We start from the raw sequence: 23,367 nt of genomic DNA, 5'->3' as shown, positions 1-23,367 counted from the left end.
ATATCAGCTGATGTACGAAGGGCTATTTAAATAAATTTGATTTGATACATATTAGAGATGAGTGTCTTCCTTTTGACAGTTTGTTGCAAAAGTTATATTTTGGTATTTTAGTAGTAAATCTAGCTCTTTTTACCCCTAGCTGTTCAACTCTACCATTGAAATGGTGATCTCAAACTTATCTCACAGACTGGGCTCATAGACTAGACGTCACATAGTAAATGTAAATCCGGTACACTCAAGTTAGTATATGTTACGTTTGTTATGGTTACATGAGATAAAGGTTACTTAAGGCAAAAACGAAAGGAGGGTGGGTGTATAACTCGAATGTCTAGCAACTCAAAGTTTGCGTGTTCGAATCTCATCATGGACAATTGTATCTAATTAGCAACTACTTACTCCTTTTTTGGCTATTTTATAACTACTTTGCATGTTAGCTAACCTTAACCCTTTTAGCTAACCCTTCCTAACCCTTTAACCTAAATCCTAGTGCTGAGTGATTAACCAAAATGTCAGTAATGTTTCTGTTTTTAAACAACTAATTGACTGATGTCAGTTAAATTATTTGAATTTGATTTTATTTGTTTTTTTCCCCGTGAACTCAATGCAGTTTCTCTAGAGATAAATCAGATCATGCCCGAACTGTGTGAAGTATTAGGGAGTTGTAGTTTCCAACAGGCCAATGTTCTACATAGCGCATAAAACGTGATAATAAACTACAATGACCACAATCCATTGTGTGGCTACTTGTCTGGTCTTTCTTTTACGCCTGCCATGTAAGAGAAGAATGCCAGATCAAGTGGGGATACATAGAGAGCAGTTGCTTTGCAAGGTATTGGTATTCATCAGTCATAAAAATGTCTTATTTACTTTCAATAATTACTAAAAATAATGATTTTGTCAGACAGCATAGGCAATTTTTTTAACAGACGTGGGACCAAGTCACTATTATTCTAGTCACAAGGAAGTCTCAAGGTCTGAGTCTCAAGTAGATTCTCAAGTAGAATGGGTTGAGTCTCAAGTAGAACGGGTTGAGTCTCAAGTAGGACGGGTTGAGTCTCAAGTAGGACGAGTTGAGTCTCAAGTAGGACGGGTTGAGTCCCAAGTAGCATGGGTTGAGTCTCAAGTAGAAAGAGTTGAGTCTCAAGTAGAACGGGTTGAGTCTCAAGTAGAACGGGTTGAGTCTCAAGTAGAACGGGTTGAGTCTCAAGTAAAATGGGTTGAGTCTCAAGTAGCACGGGTTGAGTCTCAAGTAGAACGAGTTGAGTCTCAAGTAGAGCGGGTTGAGTCTCAAGTGGAACGGGTTGAGTCTCAAGTAGAACGGGTTGAGTCTCAAGTAGAACGGGTTGAGTCTCAAGTAGAAAGAGTTGAATCTCAAGTAGAGCGGGTTGAGTCTCAAGTAGAACGGGTTGAGTCTCAAGTAGAACGGGTTGAGTCTCAAGTAGAACGGGTTGAGTCTCAAGTAGAACGAGTTGAGTCTCAAGTAGAACGGGTTGAGTCTCGAGTTAAGCCCAAGTTGTGCATTCTAAGAGCAATCGCGTTATGTGTCTCAACGAAGAGGAGTACTGTCTGCTGGTCCATCTGTTAAAGTTTTGGAATAATCCAACAGTTACCAAACGTGAGAAATGGCTCGTAGTCCACTGGAGGAAAGGCGCCAAGGAAGCAGCTCGCCACAAAGGCAGCCAGGAAAAGTGCACCATCCACCGGAGGAGTGAAGAAGTCCCATCGTTTCAGGCCAGGAACCGTGGCTCTGAGGGAGATCCGTCGTTACCAGAAGTCTACTGAGCTGCTGATCCGCAAGCTGCCCTTCCAGTGCTTGGTGAGAGAAATCGCCCAGGACTTCAAGACGGACCTGCATTTCCATAGTGCTGCCATTGGCGCTCTTCAGGAGGCCAGCGAAGCACACCTGGTGGGTCTGTTTTGAGGACACCAACCTGTGCGCCATCCACGCCAAGCGTGTCACCATCATGCCCAAAGACATCCAGCTGGCCTGCAGGATAAGGGGAGAGAGGGCCTAAATGGCACTCAACCTTCTGCTCCAGACACAGAATCCTATTTATCTCACTTAACCATTTTGTGAAATAAAAAAAAATGTATTTCTTGTTTTTTTCCCTTTTGTAATGTATTTTAGAATGAGGTAACGATCAGTCATTCCACAACCAACATGACTTCAGATATGGCTAGTGTGCAGATAGGACTATCGGCTTGCCTTCAATTGCAAATGAGGCTTGTTTTAACGTTAGAGGATAGAAAGTTTTACATGACTGTCACTGTGTTGACTTCAGTCAGATGGCCTCTTCACATGTTAACTGGCTCATTTAGGGTGACAGTTATCCATGCTCTAGATGACATTGGATCTTTTGTGGTTGGGGGGGGGTAAAGAGATGACTTGATCTGTCAGCTTCCAGGGTGGTGTGTCAGGGTGTTTCCTCTACTACCACCCTTTGTCTCAGCAGTCTGCCAGCATGTCTTGCACAACAGTTCACTCCTAACACTCCAGAGGGGTGTCAGGGGGATTGTCTATGCACAGTTACTCCTCCTGACAGTGTCTGGGACAGCCAGGAGCATGACCAAGACTCCCTGTATATTCCGGACAGTTTTCTTGCAACATGCAACAAACCTTGGCAGCTACATTTAATATTTGTGTGTCACATTGTCTTTCAATTAAATGTCTTTACAAGTAAAACCCTCTTAGGCCTCACTCTCCCCTATCTGAGATATCTACTGCAGACCTCATCCTCCACATACAACACCCGTTACATTCTGTCTAAGGTCCCCAAAGAGCACACATCCCTGGGTCGCTCCTCTTTTCAATTCGCTGCAGCTAGCGACTGGAACGAGCTGCAACAAACACTCACACTGGGCAGTTCTCAATCTCTTCATTCAAAGACTCAATCATGGACACTCTTAATGACAGTTGTGGCTGCTTTGCGTGATGTATTGTCTCTACCTTGTCCTTTGTGCTGTTGTCTGTGCCCAATAATGTTTGTACCATGTTTTGTGCTGCTACTGTTGTGTTGCTACCATGTTGTCATGTTGTGTTGCTAACATGCTGTGTTGTCATGTGTTGCTGCCTTGCTATGTTGTCTTAGGTATCTCTTTATGTAGTGTTGTGTTGTCTCTCTTGTCATGATGTATGTTTTGTATTATATTGATATATTTTTAATTTGTTTTATTTTAATCCCAGCCCCCGGCACCGCAGGAGGCCTTTTGGTAGGCCGTCATTGTAAATAAGAATTTGTTCTTAACTGACTTGCCTAGTTAAATAAAGGTTAAATAAAAAATTAATAAAAAAGTCAAGTCAAGTTTTTTCCAAGTAAAAAAATGGAATAATCTTTACATGCAATGACTTGTTCAGCTACACATTTTTGTCTATTCACTGAGGCTACCAGACAGCCCTTTTCATTATTTTGTCTACAACGCATTTTCATTATGTAATAATTAATTTGAACAACAAATTCCAAATGCAACTTCATAAGTAAATGATAAATGTCAAGAAATTTGACATACCAAAAAAACATTAGGCCTATGCTAGTAATTGTTGATTGATGCCCCATTGCTGGTCAACTTGCAAAGTAAACAGTTAACCGTGTAACGATCGTCTGGAAGAGGGGACCAAGATGCAGCGTGGTAAGTGGTCATAATGATTTTTAATGATACACTTCAAAAAACAAACAGGGAAAACGAAAGCCAACAGTTCTGTCGGTGCAAACCACAAAACAGAAGCAACTACCCACAAAACCCAAAGGAAAACAGGCTGCCTAAGTATGATTCCTAATCAGAGACAATGATAGACAGCTGCCTCTGATTAGGAACCCTACTCGGGTGCGGGACGTGGACCCCGCTCCACCCTTGGCTTCGGCCACTTAGGTGGCGCCCCTAGCTGCGCCGGAGGACTGGTGGGCGACCCTGGCTGCGCCCGGCTGGCGGGCGATTCTGGCTGCGCCCGGCTGGCGGGCGACCCTGGCTGCGCCCGGCGACCCCGGCGGCTCCGGGCTGGCGGGCGGCTCTGGCCCAGGATTCACCAGGCTGGGGAGATATGAAGGAGGCCTGGCCCTGGGCGCAGGCCTCACCAGGCTGGCGGGCGGCTCTGGCAGCTCCGGCGGCTCCGGGCTGGCGGGCGGCTCTGGCCCAGGATTCACCAGGCTGGGGAGACATGAAGGAGGCCTGGCCCTGGGCGCAGGCACAGGACTCACCAGGCTGGCGGGCGGCTCTGGCGGCTCCGGACAGGCGGGCGGCTCCGGACAGGCGGGCGGCTCTGGTGGTTCCGGACTGGCGGGCGGCTCTGGCGGGCGGCTCTGGCGGCTCCGGACTGGTGGGCGGCTCTGGCGGGCGGCTCTGGCGGCTCCGGACTGGCGGGCGGCTCTGGCGGCTCCGACTGGCGGCGGCTCTGGCGGCTCCGGACTGGTGGGCGGCTCTGGCGGGCGGCTCTGGCGGCTCCGGACTGGCGGGTGGCTCTGGCGGCTCCGGACTGGCAGGCGGCTCTGGCGGCTCCGGACTGGCGGGCGGCTCTGGCCCAGGATTCACCAGGCTGGGGAGACATGAAGGAGGCCTGGCTCTGGGAGGAGGCACTACAAGGCTAGTGCGAGGAGCAGGAACAGGACGTACTGGAGAGAGAGTGCGAGAGGCAGGCACCTGAAAAGCATGGGTTGTTGACTCAGGCCTCACCCCTGGTCCAGCCGAAATACCCGTGTGCCCCCCCAAAAAAATGTTTGGGCCTGCCTCTCGTTCTTCCCGGGTAGGCCCCAAGTCCAGTCTCTCCTCCAAATCCACTCCTGATGAGACCAGGTGTCCATCTCCTCCCGAGCACGCTGCTTGATCCAGTTGTGGTGGGTAGTTCTGTAACGATCGTCTGGAAGAGGGGACCAAGATGCAGCGTGGTAAGTGGTCATAATGATTTTTAATGATACACTTCAAAAAACAAACAGGGAAAACGAAAGCCAACAGTTCTGTCGGTGCAAACCACACAACAGAAACAACTACCCACAAAACCCCAAAGGAAAACAGGCTGCCTAAGTATGATTCCTAATCAGAGACAACGATAGACAGCTGCCTCTGATTAGGAACCCTACTCGCCCCAAAACAAAGAAATTCAAAAACATAGAAAAAGGAACATAGAACGCCCACCCAATGTAACACCCTGGCCTAACCAAAATAAAGAACAAAAAACCCCTCTCTATGGCCAGGGCGTTACAAACCGCCATTTCCTGATTGCAAAAAATCAGGTTGAGACAAAACAAGCACATATAGTGTAGAGAATCATTGTACCCTCTAAACCACTGTAAAATGTATTTTCCATAACCAAAAATATGATGTTTTAAGATGTTTGAAGCTGGTGTACAAAACTGAAAGTAAAAGACTCAAAAACAAAAGTTAAGAACAGGTAGCATAGAAATAGTGCACATAGAACAAATCTACCGCTTTTTAGACTTGCTTTCAATGAAAATTACATACCTAAAACTCATATTTCTATGTGAATTTTGTCAGGTCCCCCCAAAAATTACTTATTGCAGATTTAATATTCTTTTGAAACTGCATATTTATTTATGGCAATCCTCTCTCTCTCTTCAATTCATGTACTTTGAAATTATTCTGCATAATGAAAAGCACTTTACAAATGTAATTTATTTTAATCTTTTTTTACCTTTATTTAACTAGGCAAGTCAGTTAAGAACATATTCTTATTTTCATTGACGGCCTAGGAACAGTGGGCTGACTGCCTTGTTCAGGAGTAGAACGACAGATTATTATTTTGGTATATATATATTTTTTTACCTTGTCAGCTTGGGGATTCGATCTTGCAACCTTTCGGTTACAGTCCAACGCTCTAACCACTAGGCTACCTGCCTATAATTATTATTATTATTATTACTACTACAATTTGACGTTTGCGCTGCACCCAATCCTATAGCTGTACAGCAAATTCTCAAACTTTGAGCCGAGACTCCAGTAAGGAGTGGTTCAAAGCTTGCGAACCTCCGCACATGTACGCGCGAGCATAATCGCTGCGCAAATGTAGCCTGTCATTTTCATAGAAATAAGAATTCATACAGCCATAAACAGCGATGCATTTTCAAAACGCAAGACACAGAAATAAACTGCCATTTACACCTGCATTTTGAGCTGAAAGTCAATTTGTAAGTCATTTTTAGCTGAAAGTCAATTTGCTTACTGTTTCATACACATCCATAATATGGAAGCCCATTTCCGCCACAAATGTACTTTTAAAACATCAATACTATCTCAACATTTCTAGATACTAAGTCAACATTTTTAGGATACTAACTCGAAGTACTAACTTTACATTTCGAGATAGTAGAACATACAAATAGGCATAGCCGCGGGAAGTAGGGGTGCTACAGCACCACCTGAAATATCAGAATAATAAAATAAATAAAAAAGTATTATTATTATTATTCTGTTTTTGTATTACTAAAGTAGTGCACTGGGCCTTTAATAGTGCTGTATTAGCAGATGATATAGCATCTGTAGTGCCGGGAAAAACATTTTCTTTCAGCATCCCTCCCCCAAACTACTTCTCACGGCTATGCATATAGGATATGTTTCTTCATTTGTAGCACTATGTGGCAATTTCCAGAGATCAGCACAGCAGTGCAAACGTGTGGCGAACTGGCATATGCCCAAACACATTTGATTTGGTTTAATAAAAAATATTGACACAAAAGCGTTGAAAAGAGGAACAAAGCACTGTTGTTTAGACTGATTTGCCTCATGATTGCCAACTCGTGCACAATTCATCTGTGCTTCAGTTTAAATCAACTGTAGCCTACTGATAACCACAGCCGCAGGTAGCCTAGAGAAGCCTATGCTCTCTGATCCTCTTTGCCTGGGGAAATAAAGTGGTAACCTCCTGTATTTATAGCCTAAGCTATGTATTTACAGCATAAAATAGGCCTATTTATTTGCTTTAAAAGAAAATGTGATTTATATTCAAATTTCAGTCCAAATTATTGACTGGAATTAATCAATCAACACAATATTGATGAGATAATGTGTAACATTTTAATTACAGATGCAAAGGCCTACATGCATGATGCAACCCTGCACAAAGCAAACTCAGCCCTGTTAGTTATATTATCCAATCGCAGTTGTTGTCAATTTCTTTTCAACCAAATGACCCGATTGAAAATAAATTTGGTCTCATCATAGCCTATATAAAACCGTTTTACAACAGATGTATTACTATGTCATACCCTGCAACTAGTTTTACCTGGTTCGGTTAGCCCAGTGGTTCTCAAACCTCTCCACGGGGACCCCAGACATTTCACAATTTTGTTGTAGCCCTGAACAAATTCAACTGATTCTACTTGTCGTGATGTGTGTTTTGTCCTATATTCTTTTTTTTTTTTCTAACATGTTTAATCCCAGCCCCCGTCCCTGCAGGAGGCCTTTTGCCTTTTGATAGGCCGTCATTGTAAATAACAATGTGTTCTTAACTGACTTACCTAGTTAAATGTGGTGCCACCACTGAAATCACGCTACAAATGAAGAAACAGATCCGATAAGTATGCTCTATGCTCTAAATATATACTGTATAATAATTGTGGCGGGAATGGGCTTCCATAGCTTCCATACATCTACACTACCGTTCAAAAGTTTGGGGTCGCTTAGAAATGTCCTTGTTTTTGAAAGACAAGCACATTTTTTATCCATTAAAATAACATCAAATTGATCAGAAATACAGTGTAGACATTGTTAACGGCAGATTTTTAATGGAATATCTTCATAGGCGTACAGAGGCCCATTATCAGCAACCATCACTCCTGTGTTCCAATGGCACGTTGTGTTAGCTAATCCAAGTTTATCATTTTAGAAGGCTAATTGATCATTAGAAAACCCTTTTGCAATTATGTTAGCACAGCTGAAAACGAAGGTTACATATGTAACCACGGTTATGTGAGCTATATGGATCACTCCAATATACTGGTATCACTCTGCGGCAGAGGGATACATCCGAGGTGAGGATTTACAGATTTACTCCCGTGTACACCTGTGTCACGGCTGGGGTCCGCCCCTATACAGTATATAGACGAAATGGCCGTGACACACATTGAGGCGCCTTTAGCACCGTAGAGGATTGGAGTGATCCATATAGCTCACATAACCGTGGTTACATACGTAACCTTCGGGGGAACCAGATTAGTCGGTGCTAGAGGGACCTGGCCAGCCAGCGTCAAAGTCCCAGCGCGGGACCGAGACGCATGGGCGGTCAATGTGGAAGGGGGTCCCGGCACAGTCCCTGGAAGGGAAGGTGACGCCCAGGACCGCTGAACCAACCGCAGAGGGAGGTGCCACATTTACCCAATAGTACCTAGTAAAGGTGCAAGAGGAAGCCAAGCTGGCCACAGCACAGATATCAGTGAGGGGCACTCATCTCAGTAGTGCCCAGGACACAGCCACACCTCGTGTTGAACGTGCCACCACAGATCCCAGCACTGGCCTCCCAGCCAAGGCGGTATGCTGTCGTAATCGTGTCCACAATCCAGTGAGAGAGCCTCTGCTTTGATAGCCCAGTCCCCAGGACTCTCTCATCATAGCAGACAAAGAGCTGGTTTGTTCTCACTGACCATGTCCGCTCCACATAGGCAGCCAGTGCCCGCACAGGGCACAGTATGCCGGAGGGAGGCCCAGACTCCCCTGCCACTGCCGGGGGATCGTAAGCAGAACCTCTTCGGGAGGAATGAAAGGTTGGGGTGGAGAGATATACTCCTCTCACCGGGGTCCATCCGGCAGCACTCAGAACTTACCGAAAAAGCATTGAGCTCACCCAACACTTCATGGAAGTAATCGCTACCAAGTAAACCACCTTCATAGAGAGGTGTTTCAGGGAGGCAGACTCCAACGGTTCGAAAGGCGGCCAAAGCTGCCAAGACCACATCCAGATCACGGCTCACCATTGAGCGGCTCCTAGTTGAACACAGGCAACGAACCCTCTTCAGAAAACCTGGAGACCAAGGGATGGCGCCCCACAGGCCTGTCAATCCACCCCACATGGCAGGCAGATATAGCGGCCAAATACCCTCTCAGTGTAGAGGCTGCCAAGCCCTCATCCAAGCGAGATTGCAGGTATTGGAGGAAATACTGCACCCCGCATGACTCAGGCACAACCTCAATAGCAGAACAACTTCCAGCACAACTGGTATACCACGGTTGTAGCCGGTGCCCTTGCGCCCTTGCGCTCTGCATGGTGTTCATTACGCCCTCCTGTAGTCCTAACATGGACCATTGGTGCCATTCAGTGGACAAGCCCACAGACTGTGGCTGTGCGGTCTCGGACGCCACAGAGTTCCCCCGGCAGGTCGGGTCTCAGGGGCAATTGCCAAGGTGTCCCAGACAACAGGGACAGGAGAAGGCTGAACCAGGGTCGTCTGGGCCAGTATGGGGCCACCAGCAGCAGACGATGCTCCGCCATCGTGGTCCTGTCCAGCATAGCCTGGATCAGGGGAAAAAGAGGGGGGAATGTGTAAAGCTGGCCAATCTTGAGCCAGAGCATCCAAGCCCAGAGGCCCTAGTAGATCCGACATGGAGTACCACAGGGGGCAGTGTGCATTGCCCAGGGAGGCAAACAGGTCCACATGAACCCTCCCAAACTTGTCCCACATGTGCTGCATGGCCTGGGGATGTAGGCTACAGTCCAAGGTGGCGGGCCCTCCCTCGAGAGCATATCCGCTGCCACATTAAAGATTCCAGGTACGTGTGCTGCACGTAGAGACGCTAGACGTCCCTGAGCCCAGAGAAGGAGCTCCCGTGCCATAAGATGGAGGTGATGGGACCTCAGGCCACCCTGATGGTTGATTTAAGCCACCACTGTGGTGTTGTCCGTTCTGACCAGGACACGTCTTCCCCTGGAAGGAAAGACCGCAGAGCCAGCGGTACAGCTCAGAGCTCTAGTGTACTGATGTGCCTGCTGCTCCAAGGGGATAGCCAACAGATACTGGCCGACCGGCCCTTGGTCACACCCCCCCCCAGCCGATCTGGGAGGCGTCTGTGCTGACCAGCTCCCGGCGGCACATCCTCAGCATCTCCACCCCACCTGAAAGAAAGGAGCGACAGCTCCACCTCAACAATGCCCTGAGGCACTGTGCAGTCACCCGCAGCTGGCGGTGACGGTGGCTCTTCGGGTGCAGCAGGTGGGAGCTGAATCACCGCTGAAGAGGTCGGAGATAGAGCAGGCCCAGGGGAATCAGCAACGAGGCCACCGTCAGCAAGCCCAACAGGCATTGGCAGGTCAGGGCGGATACCACCGCCCCTGCCAAACGTGGTTGAGGTAAGATAAGATTGCCTGAACCCTTCTGGTGGGCAGGTGTGCTCTCATGAGGTCTGAGTCCAGTTCGTCCACCCTCTGGGTGGGCATCAGACAACTCTTCCTGTCATTTACAGTAATGCCCAGCCAGCCGATGTGGGTCAGAAGCATGTCTCTGTCTGAAAGGACCTGGGTCCTGGTTGGGGTACAAATCAGGCAATTGTCCAGGTAATTGAGGATCAACAATCCTGGGGATGTGAGAGGTGCCAGGGCACCGTCCATGCACTTTGTGAAAGTGCGGGGTGCCAAGGAGAGGCTGAAGGGAAGAGCCATGAATTCGTAAGCCGTCCCTTCGAACACAAATCGGAGGTACTGCAAATTAGCTGGGTGAACAGGAACATGGAAGTACGCATCCCTCAGGTTTAGCGTCCCAAACCACTGGTCCCTGGACACGGCCTGCAACACTCGGGCTGGGGACAGCATGTGGAACCTCAGTACCTTCAAATACCCATTGAGGTTTTAGAGGTCCAGAATCGGTCGAATCCCTCCGTCTCTTTTTGGGACCACAAATAAGTGGAGTAGAACCCACCTAGCCGTTCTGATGTCTCGATCCTGTGGATGGCACCCTTGTCCAGGAGTGAGGAGATCTCCAGCCGCAGGGTTTTCTTCAGTGGGTCGGCCACAGTGGTGACACGGAGGCCCCTAAAGGACGGTGGCCGGCACCGAAATTGGAGTCGGTACCCCTCGAGCATTGTGGGTACCCCACTTTGCCCTTTGAGACCGGGAGAAGCGGCCGAGGCCAGGGAAGGGTGTGTTATGGGTAATGCTGGGGCCGGCCTCTCCTCTGGCGCCCTGAGTGTCTGGGTCCCCCAGGCACGTCCCTCTGGCGGTAACAGTTGACACCATCACACCTGTCACAACTTGAAGCCATAAGCTCAGCCAAGCCAACAAGGCCACGGAGCAGGGGTCCGACACCCTGGGAGAGCTTATGTCATGACCCGCTTGGAGGAATAGGAACCCGGTGAGGGAAAAATTACCCAGTACCTCTGCAAAAAAACGGGGAAGATCCGTGTGGGAAAAACAAGCTGTTGCTTCATCGCACGCTGTGCCCCTCCCCGCTGTCGTCCCTTAGCACGAGGCGATGGGGCAGGAGAGGGACCCCACCATCATTCGGGTGCAGGTGGGTGGCGACGGTCTGTCTGCCTTGGACCCGGGGCCTGACAAGGTGGCATGAACTGTCTCAGGGTCTCCCGGTCCCTACAAACCTTATCGGTCTGCTCCAGAATGTCATCAACCCCTCGGCCAACGTCAGCCCTGGGGTGATGGGGTGAGTGGTAAATGTGCTCTGGAGAGCAGCTGGCAGACGGGATTGGGCCAGCCAGAGATGGCGCCGGGAGGTAACCGGCTGCACAATGGCCCGTCCGTTCAGTGCGGGCCATATGCCTCTAGAACAGGGAAAGCAGGCGAGACACCTCCATTGCTTCCCAGAGAAGCTCGTCTGTGCCTACCTGCAGCTGAGGCAACAGAGTCTGTAGGTAGGCCTGCAGCACCATGGCCGCGTCGGTAAGGCGGCCAAGAGAGCAGAGGGACGAATATGTGGCTTTCAAGTCTGTATCAAAGACTCTGGGGGGGTCCCGGCTTAAGTCGCGGGTTCTACCCTATAATCTCCCGGTCCGGGAGGACCATGGCAGCTATCATGGTGTCCATTGTCGGGTACTCCCAGAGACCGAGTGACTCCACGCCCGCAACATAACTCCATTGTCTAGTCTCTGCTGTGAGTCAGAAGCGCTACCCGAGTGAGTAGGCTCCTCATAGTCTCTCGAGCTGTTGGGGGCAATGAAGCCCCACTACCGGCTTCTGGCCTGTCAGCCTGGTAGCCCCGCTCACGGTGGTGAACAGCTGTCGTCGCCATCGAAGCCATCAACCTCCTGACACAGGGCATGCGCCTTTAGTACAAGGTGGTCCCAGCGGTCTGACTCATGCCCCAGTCCAGGACTGGCAGCAGAAGGGCCCAGTAGAGAGGCCTGCGGTGGCTCCGGCCACGCTTCCTGGGAGGGGAACAGGGCCCTGTAGAGGGACTAACAGCTCGCTGCGCACCACTCCTGAGGGAGGGAGGGGTCCGACACCCTGGGAGAGCTTATGTTGTGACCCGCGTGGAGGAATAGGAACCCGGTGAGGGATAAATTACCCAGTAACTCTGCAAAAACCGTGGAAGACGTTTCTTTACTGCAATATTATCTTTAATATCCAAGCAGTAAAAACAGCACAATATGATGGAGTAACTCCGTTAAGGAACTCCAAAGTTAATGTCTCAACATAGTGGAAGCCCACCACAATACTCTTACACTCTGCAGGGAAAAGAACAAGAAAAAACCCTGCAGGATAATTAGCTTTAATTTCCTGACTGATGTCTTGAGATGTTGCTTCAATATATCCACATTTTCTTTCTGAGGTCTTGGCTGATTTCTTTTGATTTTCCCATGATGTCAAGCAAAGAGGCACTGAGTTTGAAGGTAGGCCTTGAAATACATCCACAGGTACACCTCCAATTGACTCAAATGATGTCAGTTAGCCTGTCAGAAGCTTCTAAAGCCATGACATAATTTTCTGGAATTTTCCAAGCTGTTTAAAGGCACAGTCAACTTAGTGTATGTAAACTTCTGACCCACTGGAATTGTGATACAGTGAAATAATCTGTCTGTAAACAATTGTTGTTAAAATTACTTGTGTCATGCACACAGTAGATGTCCTGACCGACTTGCCAAAACTTTAGTTTGTTAACAAGAAATTTGAAGAGTGGTTGAAAAACTAGTTTTAATGACTCCAACCTAAGTGTATGTAAACTTCCGAACTTCAACTGTATACAAATACAATCAGTGGGAATAGGGGCCAGGTGTGCGCAATGAAAGTTCCAGAGGGTTCCGTGACAGTACCCCCCCTGACGTGCTGCACCAGCAGCTCAAAGACACCGGTCTCAAGGACGATCACAGGAACGCAGTGCGGGTCGATCAGGACCCGATGCAACTGCCGAAGTTGCGTCGTCATCGGACGGGCCAGTTGCCGCTGCCGGAGTTGTGGTGGCGTTGGACGGATCAGTAGCAGTGGCGTCGGACGGACCCGTTGTGACGACGTCGGATGACCCAGTTGTAGCTACCGAAGTTGTGGCGCTGCCGGATGGACCAGTCGCAGCGTCGTCGACGGGCTATTCCCACTGTCTCCCTTGATGGTCGATTATTCTGTCACGCTGCTATGAAGAGATTCGGGAGATAGACGCAGGAATGCGTAATGTTTTTTTTATTAAGCTCAAATTACGACGTGCCTTGTAAGGGCACGGGGACAAAGACCAAACAAACACGTAACAAAAACACAGGGTTGAAACCCGTAATCATCTGTGCAATCCACAATGGCACGAAAGCCAAAACACACAGCACAGGTACTCACACGCACCAATGGACATTGTAACAATAATGGACAGGACCATGGTGAACAAAGGGCACATATAAACAAATACAGTCAGTGGGAATAGGGGCCAGGTGTGCGTAATGAAAGTTCCATAGGGATCCGTGACAGCAGGATGTTAAAGCAATTCACAACACACACATAGAAAAAGCCAGCGGGCAAGTAAAGGTAAATTACAGTTTGTGACAGCAAGAGCCACCATACTAATGGATGCACATGGAGTCATAGTGTAACGCTAGCAAAACACAAGTACGACAAACCACGGGCGGAAGATACAGATCAACCGTGTGCAGCGAGTGGAGCACTCACGAGGAGGGGCTGGCCATGTGGCCAGCTGCTCCAGGCTGCAAACAGCCAATGAGTATACTTCCACGCAAGATATTACACTTACCAGTGACTTACCAAGTGAACTTCAGAAAGTTTGTATCTCAGACCTTGCGGACGTCCGTCGAGAAAATGAAAGAGAACGTGTGTCGCGGCCATGGGGTCTATATATGGGGCGGACCCCAGCCGTGACACAGGTGTACACGGGAGTAAATCTGTAAATCCTCACCTCGGATGTATCCCTCCTGCGCAGAGTGATACCAATATATTGGAGTGATCCAATATAGTGAAACATAGCAGTTGTCCTGATTAAAGAAGCAATAAAACTGGCCTTCTTTAGACTAGTTGAGTATTTGGAGCATCAGCATTTGTGGGTTCGATTACAGGCTCAAAATGGCAAGAAACAAAGAACTTTATTCTGAAACTCGTCAGTCTATTCTTGTTCTGAGAAATGAAAGCTATTCCATGTGAAAAATTGCCAAGAAACTGAAGATCTCGTACAATGCTGTGTACTACTCCCTTCACAGAACAGCGCAAACTGGCTCTAACCAGAATAGAAAGAGGAGTGGGAGGCCCCGGTGCACAACTGAGCAAGAGGACAAGTATATTAGAGTGCCTAGTTTGAGAAACAGATGCCTCCTCAACTGACAGCTTCATTAAATAATACCCGCAAAACACCAGTCTCAACGTCAACAGTGAAGAGGTGACTCCGGGATGCTGACCTTCTAGGCAGAATTGCAAAGAAAAAGCCATATCTCAGACTGGCCAATAAAAAAAAACTATTAATATGGGCAAAAGAACACAGACACTGGACAGAGGAAGATTGGAAAAAAGTGTTATGGACAGACGAATCTAAGTTTGAGGTGTTCGGATCACAAAGAAGAACATTTGTGAGACTCAGAAAAAATGAAAAGATGCTGGAGGAGTGCTTGATGCCATCTGTTAAGCATGGTGGAGGCAATGTGATGATCTGGGGGTGCTTTGGTGGTGGTAAAGTGGGAGATTTGTGTAAAAGATTTGGGTAAAAGGGATCTTGAAGGAGGAAGGCAATCACTCCATTTTGCAACGGCACGTCATACCCTGTGGACGGTGCTTAATTGGAGCCAATTTCCCCCTACAACAGGACAATGACCCAAAGCACAGCTCCAAACTACGCAAGAACTACTTAGGGAAGAAGCAGTCCGCTGGTATTCTGTCTATAATGGAGTGGCCAGCACAGTCACCGGATCTCAACCCTATTGGGCTGTTGTGGGAGCAGCTTGACCATATGGTATGTAAGAAGTGCCCATCAAGCCAATCCAACTTGTGGGAGGTGATTCAGGATGCATGGGGTGAAATCTCTTCAGGTTACCTCAACAAATTGACAACTAGAATGCCAAAAGTCTGCAAGGCTGTAATTGCTGCAAATGGAAGATTCTTTGACGAAAGCAAAGTTTGAAGGACACAATTATTATTTCAATTAAAAATCATTATTTATAACATTGTCAACATCTTGACTATATTTCCTATTCATTTTGCAACTAATTTAATCTGTTTTCATGGAAAACAAGGACATTTCCAAGTGACCCCAAACTTTTGAATGGTTGTGAATGTGCTTTTAAGAAATAAAAACATGTAGGCTATGAGGATTATACATCTATAGTTGTAGCTAAATCCATTTGAACAAGAAATAGATGACAATGGTGGTGTCAACTCGTATGTCAACTCGTATGTCAACTCAAATGTCAACTCGTATTTGTTTCCCAACGTCTATGACTGGTGGTGTAGTCTGCTAAAACAATTGGCTCATAGTTCAATGATTGGGAGTTCTAATCCCACAAGTATAAGGGCACAAGGTGAGACCCAGATGCAGACACAGGAGGCTGATGTTTAGAGTCTTAGTTGTTTATTTATATCCAAAAGGAGTAGGCAAGAGAATGGTCGTGGACAGGCAAAAGGTTAAAACCAGATTCTGAGTCCAAGAGGTACAGAGTGGCAGACAGACTCGATGTTAGGGCAGGCAGAAAGGTCAGGCAGGCGGTACGGAGTCAAGAAAAAACAGGCAAGGGTCAAAACCGGAAAGACTAGGAAAAGAGAATAGAAAACAGGAGCACAGGAAAAACACGCTGGTTGACTTGAAAACATACAGGACGAATTGGCACATAGAGACAGGGATAAATACACTGGGGGAAATAAGTGACACCTGGAAGAGGTGGAGACAATCACAAGAACAGGTGAAACAAATCGGGGCGTGACAACACGGGCAGATTTTTTATGTTTAAAAAAAATCCTTTATTTACTATATTAATGCCGTACCCACACAGTTCTAATTCTATCAAGTGAAATCATACCTGTGAGAGGGTCGCCCTGGTAGTAGTTGTAGGTTTTTATACGGTACCCAAGACCAATATGTGAGTTCATTTGACCCTGGGAAAAAGAGCTACTGCGTGAATACTGCAATACAGGTTGGATTGAACTGAGCTCTTAATCTTCATTTTCTAGGTGATGATTGTACTTTTCTTCCCAACACAATCAAACTCGCCACTTTTAGTCCTAAACCCGGGAATGACCTCAGGTTCGTTCAGCCATCCTTATGGGAAAAATGAATGGGGAAAGAATAGGGTTTCGGAATAAATGCTGAAAGTAAGGTCTGAGGTTAACACAGGTTTAGGAAATCTTATACATTTTGTTCTATGCGATATTAGCAGTCAATTAACATGACCTTTATGAATTATGAGCCTTTATGTGCTTTAAAACATCAATTCTTCCAAAATGGTCCAACAAACCATGCCTACAAAAAGACTCCATCACTATTTCTCTAACACAGTACCGCAATAAATGAGAGTTCACATATCAAAGATTTTTTTTGCACCCATGGGGGATTCAAAATTAAACTGGAAGTGGCAATACACACAGATCAGCTTCCTGTTTAAAGTGGTAACAGGGGAAATTGTTCTCCTTGCAAAGCAGGTAAATGTTTTAATCAAATTATTATATTAATCTGACAATCCACAATAATCGCAAGTAATCGTACTCATTGGGGTTGAGTAACCTTTAACAAAACATACAACTCTATGCACAATGAGTACTTTTAACAATAAACCAAAAAATAATACATTTACTGGAAAAACTGCAGATGTAAACTTTATCTGCACATTTCTTCCTGTAAATTAGTTTTTTTTGTCATATTTGGTGGAATTTGTTCAAAGTACTCACTGTGCATATAATTGTGTGGTTTGTTAAAAGTTTTTTTTAATACATAAAGTGAAAATTGGAGTATCAGTTTAATTCCATTACTATGGAATTGCCAAACGAACTACATTAACCTGAGCTATCTCTTGAAAACCCTTCTCCATATGTAATGTTAGGGTTTTCAGCAGTTAATGGGAAAAAAAGAGAAACTGCTACAGTAAGTGTTGCACAGATCCGCGAGCTGTGTGTGCCTCTAATTGTCGAACTACACTTCCTCCCAAGTTTCGCTTGGCTTATGCACAGGTGTTCGGAGCGAGCTAGATAGCTAATTAGCACAGATGGCAGCCTATGTCTTCTGTAAACATGCGATGTAACATGGAGATATGGCCTTGTGGGAACACTAACCATATTAAGGAGTGTAGTATCTTCTGTTGAACAAAGGGTACATTAAATTACTATGTCAATATGTGCTAAAGCAGTCCCGATTAGAAGATACTATGTCAATATGTGCTAAAGCAGTTAGCGTCTATGAATTGGGTAAACTTCGGCTAGTCAGATGTCTATTTTGACAAACCGGTTTTTCGGCAGGCAGGTATTCTAATAGCACTTCTGAGACTGACTCCACCCATGTGAGCAGTCCTATTGTGGAAAACGAATAGAGGGTATGATGACAGGGTGATAAAACATGGGAAAAACAAGCCCACTAGGTTCGGAATCATATATGAGATGGATGTTTCTAAACAAAAGTGTTTTTGTGACGAACCAATTAAAGTTGGCAAGTGCTACCTTTAAAGTGTTCTGCTTATTTCTCTGCAATATTCCATTCTTCCTCTTGTGTAGTTGTGAACTGAAAATGATGAGTACACTTTTGAATGGCCGATGTGGGTGTATTCACCATGCAAAGCTTGGCTTTGGCCCGTGCATGACTACATGTATACATGGCTAGCCAGTAGCTAGCGTTGAACTTATAACGCTACAGTAGTTATAATCGCTCTTGACTTCAGTCAAATTTGGCATGGTTAATTCACTTTACACCCATTTTAAAATGACATGTTATGTTATTTGTTGTTCACTACTGTCTCTTGTCTTTGCAGATGCAGCAGTGCACAGTGCACAGTAGTCAGTGCTTCCGGAGTTTGTGTCCCACTAGCCGATAGCCGAGCCGTGATCCTAGGTCGTGGTCCAGAGACTGGAGTTGTTGACAAGAAGTGCTCCCGAAACCAGGGTAAGAGGACTTGCGGCGTTGTCTACCAGGGTAAGAGGACTTGGTCCAAACCCCTCTTCCTTGGGCAGCGAGAGTCTTGGTAGAGGCCAGTCTGGCCGACTGACCCATGACAGCACCCTCTACCTGGTCAACCAGAGCCACCCCTTCAGAGTGTAGTTCTCTACTTCCAACCAAACCTCCTCATCCTCTGCCCAGAAGGGGAAGGCTGTAGAAAGGTTGAAAGCATTGGATAAGACAAAAGGAGGAATGAACAACAGAGGGAGGGAGGTTCAGAGCACAGGTCTCAAACGCAGTATCCAATACTTTTTTGCTTCCTCTCCCGAGAAGGTATGAGAACACGTTTATCTTTAAAGGAGAAAATGGCATGCATTTTAATTTGTCTAGCAATATTTTGAGTAACCAAGAGGATTGAACGTATCACTTCATCTGTTCAAAATACACCAAGTTTTCACAATGCCAACCTCAATTTACTTGAAGTTTTATTTGACCATACCATGATTGCATTTTTCATGCAGGCATCCAAACTGCCACACAGTTCCTAGGAGGACCCGCCGGAGAAGCATCGGAGGACTGAGGGCTCAGACATTGGGGGTGAGGATGAGGCTGAGAAGCTTGCTGAGGAGAAGCTCTGACAGCTCCAAGAGATATCAGAGAGGGCTTCAGGGACCATCAGAGATGGTTTCCAGCAGCAGGCATCAGCCTCAACATGTTCTCAAAGCCACTGGCAACAGATTGGAAACCTCATGCTCTACACTGCTGCTAGTGTCACTGGAAGCACCAAGGTTAGAGGTAACTCTGTACAACTAAATATTTGATTAAAGCCAATTAATCACTTTGGACCAACCAAGCAGTACAAACACAATTACTTTTAGTAACGTAATTTATTTTTAAAGCCGACCCATCTTTCTTCCTGGCTCAGACCTTCTGTTCTGCCAAGTTCTGGCTTTGCATACGACCTCCCTCTTCTTCGTCTCTTGACTTTTCCTTCCCTTTATTTGTTCTCTTATCTCCTTCACAGGATTCTCTTTCCTGAGATCCAGCCCAGACTGGACAGCTTATTAAAGAAAGGCTACAAGGTAGTGGCAAACATAAATGTATTGTCAAGCATGAATACTGAAAAGCTGTTTTATGAGACCTGCTTCTTACATGCTGACCACACCGCTCGCGTTTCAAAATAAATGTACACATACGTTATTCAATCATTGCACCCACACTGCTCGTGCGTGCCAACGAGCATCTGCGTTGCCAAGCGCTAAAATAGAAGTCAGTTCTATTTGTGACGCTGAACTTGGTGCAAGTCCTGCCTCTCCTATATCCTCATTGGTTTATAGAAGCAGATACCCACGTGCCATCTCCTCATTGGTTATATCCACGTGGGTGATTGAAAGATGAACTGAGATCGGTCAGTTGTGGTAGTACACCTTATTATGAAGGTTAGATGCCAATCGCCATTTAAAGTCCAAAGAAGAAAAAGCCTAGAAGAAGGAGAGATGACTAGAAGTGATTCGGTTGACCGTTTTATGTGTGGATTAATTGTCGGAATTGAGGACCTTGTGCATTTCAGGTAAAATAACAACTCGACGTTTATATCCCAGGACAAATTAGCTAGCAACTGCAAGCTAGCTAGCTAAATTGCCATCAATGTTTAATGCTTTTCGACCTGTCCCCAAATTAATATAATTGGTTCAGAGTTTGTTTTGATATTTCAACCTGTGTGTTGTGATCGTGTTTGGTGTCGGGACAAAATCAATTTGCGCACACGGACGTACACGCGCGTCCAGTTCGGGCATGGTGTTATGCATCCTTTTAATGGTCATTTGTGTCTAGATGAATAGCTAACGATGTCCCTGTTGCCCCTCCCAGGTTGTGTTCGTCACCATTCAGATGGGTATCTCTAGGGGGAAACTGAAACCTGAGGATTTCAATATTTGAATCGTTTAGTCAGAAACATTTACACACAAAGATGGAGCTTGATAATTTTTTTATCGTGTGTAATTCAGATGTTGACACCTCAACCTGTGTGTGTCTCATGTCTTTGTGGCATCTGATTCTGGGATCTACAGGAAGCCAGCGATGGGGATGTGGGAGCACCTTTGTGAGAAGGTGAGACCAGAAGACATGCCTCATATCAGACATTGCGAATAGGGATTAAAGGGAGACTATGATTGTATCCTTCTACAAAAGACCACAACACAGGTGTCGCAAAAGGTTCAAAAACCAACTCCCTTTGGCGTTGTCTAGTTGTGCTTGTCATCCGCTCAGACCACATTACCCTGGTGAGTCATGACATAGACCAGTCACTGCTTCAACATTTACTTTACATTTTAGTCATTTATCAGACACTCTTATCCAGAGCAACTTACAGTAGTGAGTGTATACATTTTCATAGTTCAACAAGCGCATGGTGCAGGAAATAAATGGAATAGAATAGAAATATCAGATTAGAATACAATAGAAATATTAGGATAGGATAGAAAAGTACTTTAATTTGTCCATATGCTTCCAGCTTGAAATGTATTTTTCCCAACCCCCCCAAACAACAAACAAACATGTTTGGTACACCATGTGTCTGTGCTTTTCCTCTCTCAGGCAAATGGCGGTGTGGCTGTAGATAAGAGCCAGTCTCTATGTGGGAGGTGAGTCAACAACAACAGAACACCCCATAGCAACATAACGTCTTCCTCTTACATAGCCTATTCTTATCTTGACTCTTGTAAGTGATGTGATGCTTATGGTCGTGTTTGATGAACGTGTACTTGCCCTCCAGAAACTGAGAGCCTGAGACCTTTGTCTCTCCTCTGCCACAGATGCAGCGGGACGGCCTGTTAATTGGGCTCCTGGCAAAAAGAGGAATGACTTCTCCTGCAGTGACCGACTGGTGAGAGGAACTGCACTAACCTCTAGACCAGTCTGTTCAACTGTCCACCAGTCTGTCCTGACCTCTAGTTCCAGCGCATCTTCATACTCACCAAACATAAAAGTGTCCCAAATAGTCGGTTGAAATAAGGAATTTGAATATGATAAAAATCAATGGAGACAAATCAGCAGAGAGAGTGTTCTGTGTCCACTGACTGTATGAAAGGTGATTCTTGCTATGTTGTAGATACACTTTATGACCAGATGTTGTACAGGCATGCATTGCACGTCTTAATAGTGCCTGATTGTCTCTCTTGACTAGTTTGCTCTGAACCTTGAGCTGCAGTTCCAAACTCCAGAGGAGTTCTTCCTGGGCTGGAAGAGCGCCCCCTTCAGTCTTCCTCCATTTGATCCTGTGAGTAACCTGGTGAATTTCAGTGGTATTCTGTCTGCACAGAATACGTATCTGAAACTTTTTAAGCCTCTGTATGTGTCTCTCTTTCCAGAGTAAACGTGACTCCAACGCCCGTCTGTATGACCCGCCCAGTGCCTCCCTCACCTCCACCAAGCATGAAGTCATCATTGCCGTGGGTTTCCCTGTTTGTAAGTGGACGTGTATTCCTTTCTCTTCTTCACTTTTTACTGACAACTATCTGCCTTCTTTTTTATCTAGCCGGGAAATCAACCTTTTTCCACACACACATCATCCCCAAAGGTTACGTGAACAGAGTGAGTGGATCAGTGCGCTGTTGGATCTCTTAACATCCACACACACACATATACACACACTGACCTGACCTGTGTTTGTCAGGACACCCTGGGCTCGTGGCAGAGCTGTGTATCGGTCTGTGAGCGGGCTCTGATGGAGGGCCGCAGCGTGGTGGTGGATAACACCAACCCAGATCCTGAGTCTCGCAAACGGTACCCGTCTCTGTGCTCCTACTGGTGTGTGGCGCACTTTTGGTTTGTAATTCATGAACAACCTAAACCACATACATAGCAGATAGTGGCAAATCTGCTACATGCATGAACCTAACCCTCCAGGTATGTTGCTGTCAGCCAGTGTTTGGGCGTGTCCTGTCGCTGCTTCAACTTCTCTGCCTCCCTGGAGCAGGCCAAGCACAACAGAGTAGGTCTCCTCTCTCCATCTACTGGACTACACATGATTCATTATAGTAGAGTAGAAGGTGATGTGAACTTGGGACCTGATCGCCCACACAGTATAGCCCAATCTGGGACTTAAACTACAACCATCTGGTTCAATGTCCACTTCTTAAACCTTATAAGGTACAGGCCATGGGAGACACCCAGTTCAATATAGGCTCTGAGGTGCTGCCCTGATGCAGTGTTGTTCACTATTGGGCTCTTCCTGTGCTGTACAGTTCCGTGAGATGGCCCCCTCCACCACTAAGCACCTCAAAGTCAATGACATGATCTTCCGCAGTTACAACTAAGTGACATTGGATATTATCAAGGGACTTCACAGCATCACATTCTCAAAGTAGGGATTCACTGGCCTCTACATTGGGTTGAAAGGATCAGAGCACACTAATATAACAAATATGGCTTTTATGGTTTACACAGCCAGCCCAATTCCGATCTTTTGCCCAATAATTAGCAAAAGTGCTGATCTGATTGGTCAAAAGACCAATTAGTAGAAAAATATCAGAATTGGGTTGCCTGTATAAACGCAGCATATACATATGTCATGCAAAATAAATGCATGTCCGAAGGTATTTGCCCACTCTGAACAGAATTTCTCTCCACACAGGAAGAAGTTTGTGGCGCCCAGAATATTGGAAGGTTTTTCAGAAATCCTGCAACTTAATTTTGTCCCAACCTTTACAGACAGCCAATCAGAGGCCCTCTTCAGGCAGTTCTCTGAAGGCTGATTGGATGGCTGGCATTCTAACGGTATTCTAACCTAAGATTTGTCAGAATGTTATTGGTGCAGAGTAATTTCAGGAAAATAATCTAGCAGTTGTACCCTGTGGCTGTATGTAGACAAACTATTTAGTTACCTGCTGCTAATCAACAAATCACTGTTATTGCACTGCATACATTTGAAGGT

General features: G+C 46.2%; 2 pseudogenes; both read left to right on the top strand.

Moving 5' to 3' along the window:
- The first annotated feature begins 1,539 nt into the window (after positions 1-1,539).
- Positions 1,540-2,015, top strand: LOC106580892 (histone H3.3A-like; annotated as a pseudogene).
- A 9,387-nt stretch (positions 2,016-11,402) lies between these two features.
- Positions 11,403-23,188, top strand: LOC106580891 (bifunctional polynucleotide phosphatase/kinase-like; annotated as a pseudogene).
- The last annotated feature ends 179 nt before the right edge of the window (positions 23,189-23,367 follow it).

Source organism: Salmo salar, chromosome ssa20 (genome assembly GCF_905237065.1).
Source record: "Salmo salar chromosome ssa20, Ssal_v3.1, whole genome shotgun sequence".
In the NCBI taxonomy this organism is placed as follows: Eukaryota; Metazoa; Chordata; class Actinopteri; order Salmoniformes; family Salmonidae; genus Salmo; species Salmo salar.
The sequence above is the reverse complement of the archived record's forward strand: the minus strand, read 5'-3'. Positions and strand labels throughout refer to the sequence as shown.